Consider the following 8,003-nt stretch of genomic DNA (forward strand, 5'->3'; position numbering starts at 1 on the left):
AGTAACCCCGTTGTCTTCCCATCTGAGCTTCCCGTTCAGAATCGCTCGGTTTTGTCTGAGGTCTGCTCGTAAGTCAGGGTCTATGAATCAAGGAAACGCGGCAGTCTTGCTAAAGCAGCATGTGCCGCACATTTCTTTTCACATTTCCCTTCTCGGAGACACATGCGCACACTTGTGGGTAGAAGCACGTATCCTAATAGCTTTCTATACTTAATAGGGCCCTTGGCATTCTTAAGTCTTGGACTAATTTGTTTTATTCTGCCTCCCTTGTGCTGTCGTCAGAGAAGCAAGCTGCCTTAGACTTAAGCGCCTCGCGATCATCCCTCAGCAATCCTTCCATCCGATCCACCGGGAGCCCTCCTCCCTGCGCCGCCTCCCAGCTCTGGAGCTCAGACGAACGAGGCTCCTTTGCAATATACACTTATTTTGACTGTGACTTTATGTTCCTCAGCTCATTAAACTCGTGAATCTTCTATTCTTCATAAAAAAAATTAAAACCAAGGAGGAAGTTATTTGTCAACAGAGTCTTGTTACGGTGGTTTGTTCTACTATTTGTGAAGCGTTATCATACATTCAAATGTTATATAAACTTAGGCTGGGCACAAGCTCAGGGATAGAGCTCCTGCCCAGCCCTTGAGAGGACCTGGGTTTGAGCTCCAGCATCAAAAAGAAAAGATTCTATCGAGAATAATCTTGACCTTGAGATTTTACATCAACTCTCAAGAAAGATAGGGGTACTACAGCAATTTCTTGGGAACCCGAGATAGGAATGGATTCTTCTTTTCTCAGGAGTTCACTGAGTTTTTATAGTTGATTGGAGTTTATTTTGGTGAAAGAGTTCATGGTATTTCATAGTCACCCAGCAGGTATTGTTTAGAGACTCTCTTGATTTCTAACTTAGCTTTTAGTGGCGTGAAAGATCTAATTCAATGGTTAACTTCTTTTTATAAGGTGTGAGTTCATAAATGAAATAAATGAACAATAAATAAATTTGTTTTTTTACATTACTAGTAAAAATAGTAATGGATGCTCCCATGTTTCCATGTCAAGGCTGTGCTCATTGAATTATCCTTGTCAAAATAGTCATTGCGAAAGTGGATTATAGTATGTGGGTACCATTGTATGTACACTAAAATTTTATTCTCAAAGCACTTATGACACTGTTTTACATATTTGTAAAACAGCTTATGAATATGATTCAGATCACATGGATATGAGGTTTCAGTAGCACATAATCCATCACATTTGGGATTCATCATATTATTAAGATGCGGTTCATTTTAAGCAAAAATAGGTATTTTCCAGCTGTATGCAATGATTGTGTTTATTATTTGTATAAAGAAATGCTTTATGAGCTTAATAATAGTGTGCTTGCCGATCTGTATCTACATCCTGAGAACTTCATCAGCGCGCCAAGGCCGTTGCCACTCTTGGAAAGTAACGTACGTGCACGCTCTGATAACAAGAACCTCAGATCGAAGCTTATTTGCTGATTTTTTAGAATATATGAGTACCCATTATCACCATAGCCTCTCTTTAACACAACTGCTGATTTTCATCCTTTCTTACCAAGCCGCCTATTGCACACTTTGGGCCCCGAGGGTCTCAATTCTTAACCCCTCTATCCCAGCCAGCAATTAGGTTGTCGGGTTCGATACGAGTAAAAGAGAGTATACATCAATGAAAGGAACTGACTTTTTTTTGGTGGTGGTACTGGGGTTCCTGGAAGTCCTTCTACCTTGGGGCTACACCCCCAGACCTAGTTTAAACTTTTTGAATTTTAAAACAGGGTCTCTTAAGCCAGCACTCTGGCTTCGAACCTGCGCGATCCTCCTGTCTCCGCCTCCCAAGCCCGGGGATGACAAGCGCGCGCCACCACGCCCAGCAACCGACTCATTTGTTTCTTATCATCCTAAAGCACAAATTAGACGTTGCCTATAGACATGGCACTCTGTCTTCTTAGATGAAGGAATTATTTCTTCAAGGGTTTCAAGCTACAAAACGTACCCTTCCTGTCTAGGGATTTTTTAGAACCTATAGCTCTGGTATCTGTACTCGGTATCATAACTGGACGGAGCCTCTTTGTGTCTTCTCCCTGCCCCCGACACTGGGTTCGATACTTTCTCAAGGTAAAGCAACACTGGAAGGAAGCCATATCTGCCTCTCAGTCCTTCCCACTGCTTAAGGAAACAGCCGTGTGGCATAGTGCTGCTCTCTGTTGCAAAAGGGTTAGGCATTTCTTGTTCTGATGCCTATCCCTTGTGCATCTTGCAGCTCTCTGGTAGGTTTAGGCCAATCGTTATGGTCACAATCCAGTATATCATGGTTTCTGGGCTAAAGACAGGCAACCAGAAATAAAGCCAGTGAATTTTTTTAAACTTTTTTTTTTATGGCTGCGTTGTAGTCGTGCATCTAAATGGAGTACAAGATGGTGGAGGTATACATGCACACATCACTTGTTAGCCCTTCTGCAATTTCCAACCCCCTCCCTCCCCCTCCCTCTTTCCCCGAATGGATAGGATGTACATTCACAAAGATATTAAAGTCAATCAATAAGCCAAACATAAGAAGCCAGGGAATTTTGAAAACATTACTTGTGCTAGCCTCGCTGACTATTGAGTTAAAGCCTCCAGGAATGCCAGTTTTGAAGGAACAGGGGAGAGGGGTGTCTCAGGGCATTGAAAACCCGGACTCAACTATGCAAGTCCAGGAGTGCACAAATATTTGACCACCCAGAAGTTATAAGACTCTGGGGGCCTAAAGCATGTACATTAAATTTCACCAGGTAATATCAAAACAAAATAAAAATGTCTGTATTTTGTTTAACTTTCAAAGGGGACATTGTAAAATGTCAATTTTTTAAAAATTTGGGTTTATATCTTGACATGCAGTCACAAATAAACATCAGAACTCCTAACTTCTGTGATCCCCACTATATAAAGACAGATTTTATATATTTTTTTAAAAAATATGTATCATATTAAACATGCATACATAAACGTCTATTATACACTTCTATATAATGTCTCTGCATAAGAACATACAATTCTAGATAATTAGTTAAGCAATCAAGCAAAACCTACTAAGCTTACTATGTCAGATTCTATTGTAGGTGACAGAGAAACATCTGTATAGAGAGAAAAGTGCCTTTCTTTCCAGGAGCTTATGGTATTAACAGGGTGATGGAAAATAAAATAAATTAGTTAATTAAATAAGTGCACAAGATGACTTCAGATTGTGATAAATATTGCGCAGACAACACAGCATGGCGGTACGGTTAGAGTCCCATGGAGGAGAGAGCCCTGCAGACCGGGTAGTCAGAGAAGCCTCTTAAAGGAAGTGGATCAGAGATGAGATCCTAATGACAGAAAGAAGGTGATCTGGGAAAAGTAAGTGCAGAAACTAGAAACCAGGCGTGAGCCAGGCAGGCTGAAGTAGAAAGGAGACACCCAGGGGACTGGGGGAATAACACAAGATGCAGTGTTGGAGTTTTCTTGGGCCAAGGGCCTGGGTTTGCGTTAGGATCACGATGAAGAGCCAGGCAGGGAAGATGTTTGGTGCTTTATACGTGTGAAATATGTCAGGACAGAGCTGGGGAGAGGCAGGGGAGGTCAGGGTCAGTAAGTCATCCCGTTCAGGATTCCAGGTGGCTTGGAGGACTGTCCTGCTAGAGTTGACAGGAGGGGACAGATTAGGGAGATGCTCTGTAAATTAGACCAGTAGATCCCGTCTGAGCCAGGGCAGGTGCAGGGGATGCTCGAGTGCTGAGCTAAAGTGGGCAAGGTACAGGACCTGGGTCGCCAGGCAAGCGGACTTTGAGATACCTTTTATCTATCTAAGTGGAATGTCAGATACATAGCTGGGTATATATACTCAGGATTATAAAGTTAGTCTCAAGTGGCATCTAAAGATAGATATGTTTAGGAGCCGGGCGTGGTGGTGCACGCTTGTCATCCCAGCGCTTGGGAGGCTGAGACAGGAGGATCCCCACAGGTTCAAAGCCAGCCTCAGCTACTTAGTGAGGCTCTCAGCAACTTAGTGAGACTTTGTTTCCAAATAAAGTATAAAAAAAATAGGTCTGTGAGTGTAGCCCAGAGGTAGAAAAGCCCCTGGGTTCCACCTCCAGTACCACACACACACAAAAAAAGATAGATATATTTAAAACTATGGGTCTAGCCAGGCGTGGTGGCACTCGCTTGTAATCCCAGCATTTGGGAGGCTGAGACAGGAGGATTACGGTTCATGGACAGCCACAGCTACTACTTAGTGAGGCCCTGTGCAACTCAGTGAAAGCCTGTTTCCAAATAAAAGAATAAAAAAATAGGTCCGGGGATAACTTGGGGGTAGAATGCCCCTGGGTTCCATCCCTGATACCACAAAAAATAAAATAAAATAAAATAAAACTATGCATCTAACTAAGATGACATAGAAGGACCACAGACTTGCAGAACAAGAAAGTCAAAGTCGTGAGCCTCAGGAATTCCTGCTGCGTAGAGGTTGAGCAGGAAAGAAGTCAGCAAGGAGAGTGAAATGGAAGGGTTGTGAGGTAGAACACAACCCAGAAAGTGGGCATCAAAATACCTTACAAGGAAACATGGCTGTGGGGATGGAGGTTGACCGCTGCTGACCACCAGGGTTAAGAGACGAAACTGAATCGATGAGGCTGGGATCAGTGGAGACGGAGTCAGAGCTGTCACTGGGCTGTGGGGCAGATGTCTACTTGCGCTTGTTTTTCTCAATTTGATAGTATTTCTTCTGAAAGAAGCTGGATATATCAAGCAAATGTCAAGAACACCTTTTCCCATAAAAGAAAGGGGGGTTTTTCTTAAGTCCAAATTCTCCATAAGATTATTTGTCTTCCAAAACAGTGTCCACTCATGCCAAAAGTGCCTTAGTATCGCTGTGGATTTCAGGTCTATATCTACCTATATCTATCTATCCATCCATTCGTCCATCCATCCATCTATCTACCTATCTATCCATACACCATAAAATACATATTACCATATTTATATATTTTAGACTTGTGCTTTTTTATATAAGCAGTTAAATATTCAATTAACAGTTTCCCAGGCACAGAATTTTGGAAGAGACCGGAGCAAGTATTTTTTCCTTAGCTCTCGGAGAATGTGGTGTGCTAGGGTGGTGGAATGTTTCATCCTGACGTAACCAACGTTGAGATTAGAATTTATTTCAGCAAACAGTTTGGGTAGGCATGATCCTGTTAATTGGAAACAATGAGATTTAATATAAGTTTATAATCTATATTTTCTTGGCAGCTTGAGCACCTAAATAATTATTTTTCTCCTGAAAAAAAACTCTAAGATCATCCAGTAAAAGTTATATTCTTTGTAAAATATATGGAGCATCTGCCTAAAAGCCCCAGTATGGTTACTCAGTATCTTCAGGTGCATAGGGTGAGGCAGCCTGTGATATATTTCTTCCCAGATTCCCTGGGGGCTACTTACCTTGTATCACAAGCACCCTTGTTGGCTCTCACAGGCTGCCCTGACAGTATTCTGTGGCCCTCCTACCTACTCTGCTGCCCGTTTCTTTATACACATCACTACAGTTGGCTAAGGACTAAAGAAATCATCAAAAACCCCCACCCCCTTGATGCTGTTGAAGCAGATGGGTCGTGGCAGGTAAGGCTGGGGACCACAGCCATCCTGGCACGGCCACCCCTGAACTGGGTCACCCTGTCACGGGCCTCTCAGGTCTTGAGCATAGCCGTCTTGATGGGCGGTGGATGGTCAGATCTTAGCAGCTGGAATAGGGAACCCCCAGCACTGGGTTTAAGATGACGGTGAAACGTCTACCCATTTCATGTTCATTCCTATTCGTTAGTTTTTGGGTGGTCGCATTTGCTAAGTTGGTTCCCAAGCTCGGATGCGCTTCCTCTTGGCAGCAAGCAGCCCGAGTCCAATAAAAGTAAAAGCTTCTTGACAGAGGGGCGTCTTCTTTTAGGCAGAAAAAGACTTTGAGTTTTCTTTGAAACTCACTAGGTCTCACCTTTGCCGGCTCACCTTCCCCTCACGCTGTCTTTGCACATGAAACAGCTTCCGTCGTCACCTCCCTCTCTGCGGCCCACATGTTCCTCAAAGCTGTTCCAGGGAGCTGCGCGCTCCTGCTCTGCCAAGTTTTCTGTCCCTTCCCGTGCGCATGACATCCTTCCTTACTCCAGGATAATTTTTAAAAAGGTATCAGAGGAGGTTACAAGCACTGGGTGTAGGGAAGCAAGTCTTTGGCCTTTAATGAGTGAAGTTAACTGCAGGTTAAATTATTCAGAAATGGTGACCATCTTTTTTTTCCCTTTCTTTCCCAAAGCAACTTCAAAGATCATTTTCTTTAAAAAAAAAAAAAAAAAGACTGGCCAATTTTTGTGTTCTTAACTACTGTGTGTATTAAATTTAAAATAGACGCAGTTATCATATATGCAGAATTTAATGTTACCCCACAAACTAAGGTTTCAGTTTCTGCCAATCTCTCATAAAAGAAAATCCAGAGTAGGAAGTATATAGGTTCAGATGTCAAAGAAAAAATATTTAGAAACCTGGTATTATAGCAATCAGGTTATTTTAGTCTTGACTTAAATAGTGTTTTTAGGTAAATAACGCACACAATTTTTTACTCAGAATCATACATATTTTAAAAACCAGTTCTGTGTTTTTGTATAGGAGTCAATAAAACATATTTAAATCAAGCAACCTATATTTATGCTTAGAACATAAATTGTCGACAATATCCTATAGGTTAGACTCAATAATGAAGATATTCTGCAAATAGCCATTAGCAATACGTGCATTGAGACGAATTCATCCAACTTAAGCGAGTTTAACATCCATTTTGCACTGGAGAGGCGGAGATCCTTGACACATGACAGTTTCCTTCAGCTTCGCCTCTCAAGTTCCCTCACAGAGCAACACGCGCGAGTAAACTCTGGATAAATCCTACGTCCAGGGATGTGTGGGAGCGGATGGGCGGAGTGCGTTAGTGCCTTCTCTCAAGCCTTGCGAGGACAGGCTTTTCTCCTGTTTGCATTTTCCTTCCCTGGACATCACATTGTAATGTCTCCCTCACTGCAGAGGCCCCATAGATACATCCTGGATTAACTGAGTGGAGGACGTGTTTAAGGCAGCTTTCGCAGTCTTCTATAGGCTACAGGGTAAATGCTGTGCTTAGCCACGTTGGAGAAGCTTTTAACTTTTGCACGTGTTTTTCGCAGATAGGTCACATAGAAAGGCGGTGACTTCTTGTTCAGTGGCCCTAAAGACAGGAGCTCAGGAGCTCAGCACCTGATGCTGTGGCCTTAGCTGGCCAGATTTTTGTTCCTGTTTTCTCACTGATTGAATGAAGGTAAGAATTCTTCCCCCATAGGGGCTTCCCAGGTAGGTTTGAGTATGGTAACCACTGGGTGTGGTGGGGCACGCTTGTAATCCCAGCATTTGGGAGGCCGAGACAGGAGGATCATGGTTCATAGACAGCTCCAGCTACTTAGTGAGATGCTTTGCAACTGAATGAGACACTGTGTCAAAATAAAGAATAAAAATAGGGCTGGGGGTGCAGCTCAGAGGTAGAATGCCCCTGGGTTCTATCCCTAGCACCACAAAACAAACAAACAAACAAACAAATAAACAAACATATAACAAACGAACTAACTAACTAAATATGGTAACCATAGATGTTAAAGAGCAGAAGTTGCCCTGGATCTGAGCGGACAGGGCCTGGCAGATATCTCTCATGATACAGCTGGCCTCCAGCTTTTTGTTGTCGTGCAGAAGACCTTTGTCAATTTTAGGCTAAATTCCTACTATGAGTTGATAACACCTGGCCAAGTGTCAGGAAACATTTAGTCTCCAGAACAGACTACTGATTCGTGGTGGAAAACATCTCTCTTTGTGGCAGGTTCTACTGTCAAGCTTATTACCCCTGAGAAACACGAGAGTCTTGGGGTTAAGATCTCAGGCTCTGGGATACTCACGTCTCTGCCATTTTGACCTAGA

This window comes from Muscardinus avellanarius (assembly GCF_963383645.1).
Source record: "Muscardinus avellanarius genome assembly, chromosome: 11".
NCBI classification, from domain to species: domain Eukaryota; kingdom Metazoa; phylum Chordata; class Mammalia; order Rodentia; family Gliridae; genus Muscardinus; species Muscardinus avellanarius.